Source organism: Heteronotia binoei, chromosome 7 (assembly GCF_032191835.1).
Source record: "Heteronotia binoei isolate CCM8104 ecotype False Entrance Well chromosome 7, APGP_CSIRO_Hbin_v1, whole genome shotgun sequence".
Lineage (NCBI taxonomy): Eukaryota > Metazoa > Chordata > Lepidosauria > Squamata > Gekkonidae > Heteronotia > Heteronotia binoei.
The window spans coordinates 122405391-122417832 of NC_083229.1; the positions used below are offsets into that span (position 1 = coordinate 122405391).

Here is a 12442-nt window from a genome sequence, read left to right on the forward strand (position 1 = left end):
CTCCAGGGGAATTTATCTTGATCACACAGAGATAAATCCTAGTAGCGGATCTCCCATTGCCACCTGGAGGTTGGCAACCTTACCAAAGCAGCATATCCCATAATGCATTTGTGATACCTCGTAGAGCTTTGCTTTGTGTGGCAAGAGAGAGTTTTGCCTTCGCGTGGCAGAAGGCTTGAATTAATCACCTCACAGCTCCTCAGCTGGGTTCCCCCCACGTTGCTTGCTTTCCTATCCATTAACAGCTAAAATCTTCCAATTTGTAAGATCTTTCCCCTCCCCTTCTCTCGCCTCAGTTAATATGGCTTCTTATTGTTTGAGCGTTAGCAAAAGGCACCACTCTGTTTGCTCGGAGCCCTTCAAAGCATGGGGAAAAAACACTCCTTGAGGTAGTTTAAATACAGTCATATTGTTCGAGAAAAGGTCATTTATAAATGTTTTCGCTTGAAGAAGGGTTGGTCTTTCCTGCCTTGATTATGGGCTGCTAAGTAAACACCCTCCTTAAAATAACATTCTTGTTAAAAACCAAGTATGTTCTTATATTCTTCCCCCTCATCTTTCCATGAGAAATCCTTTCATTACTCAATCACTTCTGGATTGCAGACTGCTTTCCACTCATTACAGGCAGTGGAGGAATAATTTGTGAATAGATTGCTTGTCACAGTCAGCATCTCACCCAATTGTGGCCTTTTCAGCAGAAGCATAACAATTGTCCATTTTTATTTTTATTTTTTGCAGACGGATTAAGAAGTATTTGTTATTATTATTTTTTTTTTTGCAAGGCAAGTGTAGCAATCAACTACCATTTTCAAAGGATTAAGATATTAGTTTATTCACACGCACACAATCATTCTAAGATTTTGTTGGGTCTGGTTGAGGATGGCTGGACTGGGCAGGCAGCTCTCCTTCCCTTCACTTAGCAGAGCGCTCCTTTCTGAGCCTCAGCACAGCAGGGTGGCCTAGTCTAATGGTGACCACACTCTCTCACAAACTGCACAGAGAGCCTTTGCTTCAAGTTAAGAAACCAATACTGGAGGATTTATTTAAAAGAAACACGAGAAAGAGTGACTAAACTATTCTATCTAGCTGGATGGCTTTGGATTGTGGTAGGTCATCTGCTCAGGAAAGAAGAAAAAGGAAAGAGGAGGAGAATGGGAAGAAGAAAGTTCCCTGAGATTACATTCTATTGGTTAGAGAGGGTGAGTGACAGCAGAACCAGACAGGAAGGAAACTGATATGAACATAGCTATCTAGCTCTATGGTGTTTGTAGCCTTGGAGGACTTAGTAAGTCCAGTGTTCTCTTTTGTATTTTGGAAACCAAGATATGACCCTGGAAACAGTATCTTCCATGTCACATATTGGTTGGGTTTTTTTTTTCTTTGCTGCATACACTAGTTGATCGAATAAAACATGTCCTGATGGTCACTAGAGTGAGTTTCTTAGACTCTTAGAGGAGAAATGGAGAAGGAGAGGGTGGTCAAAGACTGGAATCTAACATATACAAAGGCTGTATATCTCAGAATATCACTTGCTTGGGGTTCATTGTTGGAGCAGTTGTGCCGTTTGTCCAACGTTTGTTTATTACTCAAACGTATCTGAGCAAAGTTTGAATCTAGTGGCACTTTTAAGACCAACAACATTTTATTCTGGATATAAGTTTTCATGTGTATGCATACTTCTGCAGATACTTCATTGATTGCTTGGTGTAGTGGTTAAGAGTGGCAGGGTTCATTTTCCCCATTCCTCCACATAACACCAGCTGGTGTGACCTTGGGTGAACCACAGTTCATGCAGAGCTGTTCTCTCAACAGCAGTTCTCTCAGAGTTCTCTCAGCCCCACCTACCTCACAGGGTGTCTGAGGGCAATTAAAAGCCACTCTGAGGCTGCTTCTACACTTGAGTGAAGATTCTCTCTCAGTGCGCATTTGAAATGTCCATCTACATTGCATACCGCCATCACTTCTGTCTTGCTTTGCATTATCTTAAGGCGTCTACATTCGTTTTCTTGAATTGGAACTGAAAGCGGTTTCACCCCGCTAAAAAACAACTACCGTTCAAAAGTAGAAGATGAAGAAGAAGATATTGGATTTATATCCCGCCCTCCACTCCAAAGAGTCTCAGAGCGGCTCACAATCTCCTTTACCTTCCCCCCCCCCACAACAGACACCCTGTGAGGTAGGTGAAGATATTGGATTTATATCCCACCCTCCACTCCGAAGAGTCTCAGAGCGGCTCACAATCTCTTTTACTCCCCCCCCCACAACAGACACCCTGTGAGGTAGATGAAGATATCGGATTTATATCCCGCCCTCCACTCCGAAGAGTCTCAGAGCGGCTCACAATCTCCTTTACCTTCCTCCCCCACAACAGACACCCTGTGAGGTGGTTGGGGCTGGAGAGGGCTCTCACAGCAGCTGCCCTTTCAAGGACAACCTCTGCCAGAGCTATGGCTGACACAAGGCCATGCTAGCAGGTGCGAGTGGAGGAATGAGGAATCAAACCTGGTTCTCCCGGATAAGAGTCTACGCACTTAACCACTACACCAAACTGGCTCCCCAGTTATGAGCACTTTAATATTTGTAGATACAGAAAACGTTTTGCAGCAATCGACTGTGAACTTTGCTTTTTACTTGTATTCATTCACACGGTCTGCTCTAGCGTAGGTGTTCACGCATGAACCAGCACTCTCAAAAGGCCAAAGGATGTACGTGCATGGAGAGAACGGGGGGGGGGGGGGAGTTAATTTTGTGGACACTTTTGATGCGAAAGTTCTCGGAAGCCGCATTGAGATTTTTTTATATATATATTAGCATTCATAACTTGTCTGGGGTTTAACGAGTTCTGCTTCCCGTTATATTTTACGGCTCCCTAATTACGTTTTTATGATGTCAAACAGGAGTGGGAGCACCCTGGCAGAGAAGGTGCTTGGTAAATAAAAATAATCTTAATTATGGCGACATTGTAACAACAGCCCATTTAATTGTTTTCATTATCACGAGCAATGCAAAACAGTAACAATAATAATGTTGTTCTGAAGCCGGGAGATTAATAACTTTGGCTGCAACGGCGAAATGTGTTGCTCCTCCCCTACAGCAATACAAACAAAGATACTAAACCAACAGCTTATCGGTAACAAAATCCTTTGGAAATGGATAAAAGGGAAGTCTTGAATGGTGATGAACGGGATATTTCTGAATACTGACACACGCTAGCAAAGAAAAAGGTCCCCAGTTTCATTTCTTTTTAATGCTCGCTCACATTTTTCAGTGGTTTCAGTTCTGTTTTTAACTGTAGATTTTGGTAGATGACAGAGAAAATGATAGATAGAGAGAGAGAGAGAGATGATGATGATAGATAGATAGATAGATAGATAGATAGATAGATAGATAGATAGATAGATAGATAGATGATAGATAGATAGAGAGAGAGAGAGAGAGAGAGATGATAGATAGATAGATAGATAGATAGATAGATAGATAGATAGATAGATAGATAGATGATAGATAGATAGAGATGATGATGATGATGATGATGATGATGATAGATAGATAGATAGATAGATAGATAGATGACAGAGAAATTGATAGAGAGAGAGAGAGATGATGATGATGAAGATAGATAGATAGATAGATAGATAGATAGATAGAGATGATGATGATGATGATGATGATGATGATGATGATGATAGATAGATAGATAGATAGATAGATAGATGACAGAGAAATTGATAGAGAGAGAGAGAGATGATGATGATGAAGATAGATAGATAGATAGATAGATAGATAGATAGATAGATAGATAGATAGAGAGAGAGAGAGAGAGAGAGAGAGAGAGAGAGAGATCCTTCATGAATATGAAGCTGTGAATTCACTGGCCTGTGATGTAGTCAGCATCCAATTGCATTGCTTTGGTATGGCATGCAGGCATGTGTGATTTCTCAGTCATGGCATGTTGAGTAGGCTGGAGGAGTCCTAGGTTCAAATCCTTGTTCCACTCTGAAACTTGGTAGGTGAGCCACCCTTGGGCCAATTACCAACAGGGTGACTGTGGTGGTGGAATGCACTAAGATTTCAAGACCAGAGACAAATAGAGATGGTTTGCCATTGCCTGCCTCTGTGTAGCAACCCTGGAATTCCTTGATGATCTCCTATACAAGTACTAACCAGACCCTGTTTAACTTCCAAGATCTGATAAGATCAGGCTACTCTGGGATAAGAATATAAGAGAAGCCATGCTGGACAGGCCAATGGCCCATCCAGTTCAACACTCTGTCACACAGTGGCCAAAAAAAAATCAGGTGCCATCGGGGGGTCCACCAGTGGGACCAGGACACTAGAAACCTTCTCACTGTTGCCCCCCCCACACACACACCCTCCAAGCACCAAGAATACAGAGCATCACTGCCCCAGACAGAGTTCCATCAATACCTTGTGGCTACTAACTCCTGATGGACCTCTGCTCCAGATGTTTATCCAATCCCCTATTGAAGCCATCTATGCTTGTAGGTGTATCCTAGTCAAGAAAGGTGCAGTTATAATAATTCATCGGAAAAGGAGCCTGTAGTTGAAATGCATGCATTCATGTATATATGGGTGGCACTCACTAACCCACAAATTCCAAGAATTTTTTTGTTGTTGTTAATTCAGCCTTGTGTACTGACTTGAAGTACTTACTAGACACGACAAAGGGTAGCTTTAGAAAACTCTGGAAACTCGGTGGTTGTACCAATTTCTGGAAACTCGATGGTTGTACTACATTATTTCTGGAGATTCCTGGAACTGCCTCTTGTCACTTCTGATTTAAAAACTTCCACTAAATTTACAATGATGAATTTTTTTAAAAAAATATTTCCTGCAACACAACCCCCCAGCCTTCAAAACGCACTACAAGCAAAAGAAAGGGGGAGGGGTGGATGTGCTTTTTAAAATATCTTTCTTCCTTCCTTCTAATTAAATGTCTCTTTGGAGAGTCCTGATTGTCCCCCACACTTTTTCATCCACCTCCTGGCTGTTTTGATTCTATGACTTGCAAGCAAGTCTTTGCGGTGGAGGGCTTAGGATCCGGCAACTGAAAGCTCCGGGTGCCAGCAGGGTCACGGTCTAGCTGGATGGAAGCCATTGTTCGGCAACAGAGCTAATGAGCATGGAAACATCTCCAGTCAGGATGCTGGATATGGGGTGCGGGGACGCGCCAAGACACAGCTGCCACTCCTTCCTGGAAAAGCGATGAAAACAGCGATGCCTCCACATCGGTTTCTAAGCAGCGAGCATCAGAGGGAGACGGTGGCATTACAGAGCGGGGGCAAGGCAGAGCTTAGAATTAAGCTGCCGTGTGGTTGTTATTTTTTGGTGAAGTGAAAATAATTTGAGTTGCAGCTTTCGGGGGTGTGGGGGGAAGCAAGTGGCTGCTTTCATTTATCCAGTCCTTTGCTAATGTGCTGGCCGGGGCAATCAGAAGGTTATTGGGTTAAAACATTAAAAAAAATAATCATTTGCTCTGGAAGCACAAAAGCTTTTACGCAGTATTTTTGATTCTCCATGTTTCCTGGTTAAGGGGAAATGCTGTTCAAACAAATTACAAAGATGATCTGACTCCAGTGGCTACAAGAGAAAGAAATTTTGCTTAAAAAATAGAAGCACATCTTATATGTCATGTCCATGTAGCTATGTTTAATTCATTCATAATAGAGTTGGAAGGGACCTCCAGGGTCATCTAGTCTAACCCCCTGCACAATGCAGGAAATTCACAAACACCTCCCCCTAAATTCACAGGATCCTCATCACTGTCAGATGGCCATCCAGCCTCTGTTTAAAAACCTCCAAGGAAGGAGAGCCCATCACCTCCCAAGGAAACCTGTTCCACTGAGGAACCGCTCTAACAGTCAGGAGGTTCTTCCTAATGTTGAGCTGGAAACTCTTTTGATTTAATTTCAACCCATTGGTTCGGGTCCTACCTTCTGCAGCCACAAAAAAAAACAAACAAACAATTCTACACCCTCCTCTATATGACAGCCCTTCAAGTACTTGAAGATGGTGATCATATCACCTCTCAGCCGCCTCCTCTCCAGGCTAAACATGCCCATTGTTGTGAATGGATTAACTTCAAAAAATTTAACTTGCTGCAGCCCGGGTAAGAGAGAGGAAAGGTCCTGATCTAAGATAAAAAGAAGGCAAGCAAGGGCCAAAGAGGTTCAACATCTAACAGGTGAGAGGGTGGGGCCAAGTGTGCCTGAGTGAGAGGATATGCATAACCTTCTTCCTCCCAGATCCTCTTGCAAGCAGACTTACAACCTCCAAAATTATCATGGATTTATTAATAAAGACAGATTTGAGTGAGTAGTCGTGTTGGTTAGAAGCAGCAGAACAAAGTTTGGCCCCAGTGGCATGAATGGAGCATAACAACAGGGTCTCAGTTAATAAGCATTCCACAATTAAGAAGGGGGCATCTGCCCATCGATCTTTGAGTTCAAAATATTTATTTCCTTCACTGGGACCAGTTTAGGGTTGCCAAGTCCAATTTAAGAAATATCTGGGGACTTTGGAGGTGGAGCCAGGAGACATTAGGAGTGGAGCCAAGATCAAGGCTGTGACAAGCATCATTGAACTCCAAAGGGAGTTCTGGCCCTCACATTTAAAGGGACGGCACACCTTTTCAATGCCTTCCTTCCATAGGAAATAATGAAGGATAGGGGCACCATCTTTTGGGGCTCATAGAATTGGACCCCCTGGTCCAATCTTTTTGAAACTTGGGGGGGGTACTTTGGGGAGAGGCACTAGATGCTATACTGAAAATTTGGTGCATCTACCTCAAAAAACACCCCCCCCAGAGCCCCAGATACCCGCGGATCAATTCTCTATTATTTTCTATGGGAATAAATTGCTTTAGGGAATAAAAGAGTTCCCAGCAGACATTCCCTCCCCTCCCCCTGCTTTCTGACGACCCTGAAGCGGGGAGAGGGCCTCCAAACCGGGGGATCCCCTGCTCCCACCTGGGGATTGGCAACCCTAAACCAGTTTCTCACTAGCAGTTGCTCTGCCCTCGCGCTTCTGCTTTCCTCAGTTTAAGTGATCAATTAACCACTGGTTATTTCATGGGTGCATTTTGATCCACAGCTCCTTCAATTTCCCCTCTCAGCTTCCTGCTCTTTTTTTTTTTTTTTTTGGAGATTCAGAAGCTGTGAGGGAAATTGCAGGGAGCCATGAATCAAAATGTGGCTGTGTGGCAACTAGTGGGGAATAGCTGGTAGTGCCGTGGAAGGAGTTAGTTCCCCCCTTCATAGGAAACATTGGTGGGGTTGGGGCACCCTCTTTGCAGGCCCCTAGAATTGGACCCCCACATCCAGTGTTTTTGAAACTTGCAAATCTGACAAATCAGCAACGGGACTCTTTGGATGATCCAATAACAACACAGGAGATCGTGGAAGCAATAAGGGTACAGAAAAATAACAAAACCCCTGGATTAGATGGTCTGCCAATAGAATTTTATAGGTGCTTTGAAGAAACTCTCCTATTACATTATAAAAAAGTGCTGGAGGGGATATGTAGAACAAATGAGATTCCGGGATCATGGAAGGAGGCCTTAATTTCGTTGTTGCACAAGGAAGGAACTGATCCAGTTGAAATTAAAAATTATAGACCGATCTCCTTGTTAAATGCAGATTACAAAATCTTTGCATCCATACTGGCGAAGAGGTTGAAAAAAATCTTACCAAATATAATACATGAGGACCAATCAGGCTTTATACCCGGGAGAGTTATGAGGCAAAACTTAAGAATGATAATGAATATCCTGGAATATTATAAGGAACATCCCGAGAAACAGTTTGCAGCAATAACTCTAGACGCTGAAAAAGCGTTTGATAATGTTAATTGGACCTTTATGCTGAAAACACTGAGTCGGATTGGCTGTGGAGAGAATCTGGTGAACTTAGTTAAATCGATCTATACGGATCAAAAAGCAAGGATTAATGTTAATGGATCTGTGACAGGACCAATAATGATTGGACAGGGAACAAGACAAGGTTGCCCGCTATCTCCTATCTTATTTGTATTGACATTAGAACCCCTATTGCAGAGAATGAGAGAAAATATGGAAATTAGAGGGGTCCAAATTAGAAAAGAAGTCTATAAAACACAAGCATTCGCAGATGATATTCTAATTACCTTGGAAGACCCTAACGTTTCAATAGAAGAACTGAAGAAGACTCTACAGCAATATGGGGAGGTAGCGGGCTTTAAAATCAATTTTCAAAAAACAAAATTCTTGTCCCAAAACATGACGAAAGAACAGATCTTAGAATTGGAAGCCAAATCAGGATTTCATTGTGAAAGGAAAGTTAAATACTTAGGTATATACTTAACATCTGAACTTAAAACTCTTGTAAGGGACAACTATGAAAAGATTTTAAAGGAAGTCAAAACAGATCTAGAACGATGGAGTGACCTACAAATCTCCCTAATGGGAAGAATATCATCAATTAAAATGAATATACTCCCAAGAATATTATTTTTGTTTCAAATGCTACCAATAATATTACCTAAACTGTTTTTTAAACAGCTGAATACAATGGTAGCAAGGTTTATCTGGCAAAACAAAAAGCCACGGATTAAGTTAAAAATTTTGCAGGATAGTAAGGAAAGAGGGGGTTTTGCCTTACCTGATTGGCAAACTTACCATAAAGCTTGTGCTTTAACATGGGTTAAGGACTGGTTAATTCTAAAAAATAAAAGACTCTTGACAATAGAAGGGGCGGATATGACCAAAGGATGGCATGCCTTTATCTGGTACGATCACCCGACAAAAGGGAGCAGATTTCTAAGACATGAAATAAGGAAATCCTTATACAAAAACTGGCTGGAGATTAAAAATTTAATATATAAATATACTCCTAAGTGGCTTTCCCCAGTGGAAGCATCGACTCAACCTCACCTTTTTAATTGGGAAGAGGATTACACATATGGAAGCTTGCTGAATACTAGACAGGAACTGAATATAGAAGCAATTTCCGAATTGGACTGGTGGTTGAGAACACAAGTGAAATCCAGGTATAAGGTAGACAAGGGACTAGGCTTTTCAAAAAATCTAAATAAATTTGATGATATCATATTCGAGTCTGATAGGAAAATGATTTCCAGATGTTATACATGGTTGTTAGAAATTAAGATGCAGGAGGAAAATGTAAAGGAAAGCTGGATTAAATGGTTACAAGAATTCGGTTACACACTTGATTTAGATTATTGGGGGAAAATATGGAGAGAAAATAATAAATTGTTTAAATCCTCCTCATTAAAAGAAAACCTGTATAAAATGGCCTACCGTTGGTATTATACCCCTGAGAAACTTTCTAAAGCGTACCCAAATAGCTCAGATAAATGTTGGAAATGCGCAAAGGTTAAGGGCTCGTTATACCATCTGTGGTGGAATTGCGACTTTGCTAAAAAATACTGGTTACAAATATCTATTTGGATCCAAAAGATGCTAAAAATAAGAATTCCTCACGTACCTGAACTATATTTACTGAATATCTGTCAAACTTTATTGCCTAAGAAAATTAAAAGATTATTACTGCATATTATAACAATAGCTCGGATATTGTAAGCGAAATATTGGAAGAAACCGCAAATTCCAAATAAGAATGAATTTTTGTGTAAATTAATGGAAGCAGCTGAAATGGATGTATTAACTTGCAGATTGAAAGGAGGGAACATGGAAGAATGTAAAGAGACATGGAGTCTGATGTATGAATGGGCAAAGAAGCTAGGATATGAAATGACAGGGAAATATTGAAATTAATATTTTTACCGACTCAATCGCTCCACTATGTGTTCTTAGATGTTGTTTTGTTATGTGTGGTTTGTTAGGGTTTGTTAGATAATGTTTGTTGGTTTATAGGTTAGCGGTAGTATTATATGTACAAGTATATGTATGATTTACTTAACTAAGTAGATGATTATGTATTAAGTATTATATGTACAAGTATATGTATGATTATATTTGATTAAGTATGTGACAATAAATACCTTTTTTACGTTAAAAAAAAAAAAAAAAAAAAAAAAAGAAACTTGCAAATCTGGTGTCTCTCCCTCAAACCCCAGCCCAATCCCCCAGCCCCCAGACATTACACTCTATGTTTTGCCATTGACATCAATGTCCAATAGGGTATAATGCAGCGGTATATTCAGGAACAGCTGAGTATCTCCTGAGTCCTGATATTCGAAGATATATGGGCCCTGGAATATCTTTGGCCGTGAATCTGAATTTTCCCTTTTTTTTTTTTTTTGCACACTCCTAGTGGGGAATTGATTGCTTGATCCAAGGAAAGCAAAAGCCTGGAGATGGAGCAACTGCTAGTGAGCAATCAGTCTATATATTCCCCTGGAATTAAACCTAAACAAATGGTGACCATATAAACTAAGTTTGTTATTCCAATTTGGCCCTTGCCTCTGTTAAAATTAAATCAAAAGAGTTTCCAGCTCAACATTAGGAAGAACTACCTGACTGTTACAGCGGTTCCTCAGTGGAACAAGTTTCCTTGGGAGGTGATGGGCTCTCCTTCCTTGGAGGTTTTTAAACAGAGGCTAGATGGTCATCTGACAGTGATGAGGATCCTGTGAATTTAGGGGGAGGTGTTTGTGAATTTCCTGCATTGTGCAGGGGGTTGGACTCGATGACCCTGGAGGTCCCTTCCAACTCTATTATGAATGAATTAAACATAGCTACATGGATGTGATATATAAGATATGCTTCTATTTTTTGTAAGTAAAATTTCTTTCTCTTGTAGCCACTGGAGTCAGATCATCTTTGTAATTTGTTTATTATGCTTATGCTGATTTGCTGCTCACCCTCCTTTTATATGTATGAACTAGTAACTTCCTTTTCAATATAGCTCAGGATCTACGCATGCACACAAATGTTTATACCTTGAATAAAACTTGATTGGTTTTAAAGGTGTCATTGGACTCAGACTTTGTTCTGATTGATCCATTGAATTAGTCTTGGGGAGAAAATAAGACAGAGAAAGAAAGGGGAAAAGAGAAACTTTTTTTTTTTTTCCTGATAGGAATTGGGCACATTTATGAAACCAATTAATATATTATTTATACCCAGTGAGTAATTTAAAGGGCTTGCCCCTTTGTAGAGCTGGGCAGCTAATTAGACTCCAAGTCTGAAAACATTCTAATGAGCCAAATCAGGACATTCATTTCTCCTATTATTTGCAACGGGGTTCTGATCAAAGCCCTCTGGAAATATCCGCCAAAGGGAAGCACACACACGCATACATTTCGATGGGAAGCCAGATTCCACTCTGGCGTAGAGCCTAAATTGGAAGTAAATATCACAACAGATTTAAATATAAGCGACGGAATCATAGTTCAAGGTTTAATCAAGAACTGTCTCGACAAACCCCCTGAGAGCCCAGTAGATTTAAATAATCTCGCTTACATTTCCAGTGTAATGTGTCTTGCTCATGCAATTATTTTGTTTTAAGGATAAAAAAGGAAGTTATTCAAAAATGGGCATAGCCAGCTTCAAGAGAGGATTGGATAAGCTTATGGAGCAGAGGTCCATCAGTGGCTGTTAGCCACAGCGTATTGTTGGAGCTCTCTATCCGGGGCAGTGATACTCTGTATTCTTGGTGCTTGGGGAGGGGGGAACAGTGGAAGGGCTTCTAGTGTCCTGGCTCCACTGATGGATCTCCTGATGGCATCGGGGGGTGGGGGTGGGGTTGGCCATTGTGCGACACAAAGTGTTGGACTGGATGGGCCATTGGCCTGATCCAACATGGCTTCTCTTATGTCCTTATGTTCTTACATTTCAAGGCACCGCACTACTGGGGCCTTGTATGTATATTCTGGGTCGGTCCAGACTATTTCTCTGAGCATCCCCTGCCACAAATTTTGTTAAGTTTTTAAGGTTCTCCTGGACTCTTGCTCTTTTCTATTGCTACAGACACACACAGCTACCTATTTTTATTTTTTATTTTTTTTTTGGTAGGAGAAAGCACAAATGCAGTCCCCCACTACTACAAATTATGCAGTCAGGTTTTCCACATTTGGGGAAATCACAAGGGTCAGCACTCCCAGAGTGCAATGGATGAACTTCACCCTGGAAAACCTCCTTTGTGATCAAGGTGTCTCCCCTGCCAGGTAAGTATACAGCTGCCCATCTTGATCAATCTCCCTTTGGTCAGCTTGTCCACAGTGGCTTATCCCTGAAAAAAAGTGATAGTTATCCATGCTCTGATCAAACCTAGACTAGACTACTGCGGTACACTCTGTATGCGGCGGCCTTTGAAGACTGTTCAGAAGTTTCAGTTAATTTTTTTTTTTTTAAATTACTATCCGGTCCAAGCTCTGCTCACAAACTGAGCTCTATCCCAGCAGAAGCTAGGTTCAGGTAGCCGGCTTAAGGCTGACTCAGCTTCCCATCCTTCTGAGGGTG

At 41.2% G+C, this 12442-nt stretch overlaps 1 non-coding gene across 1 annotated transcript; it reads right to left on the reverse strand.

Annotated features, from left to right (window-relative positions):
- Positions 1-11992: 11992 nt before the first annotated feature.
- Positions 11993-12155, reverse strand: LOC132575578 (U1 spliceosomal RNA). The gene has a single exon (XR_009555684.1). It is a non-coding gene; the product is annotated as a U1 spliceosomal RNA (small nuclear RNA).
- Positions 12156-12442: the final 287 nt, after the last annotated feature.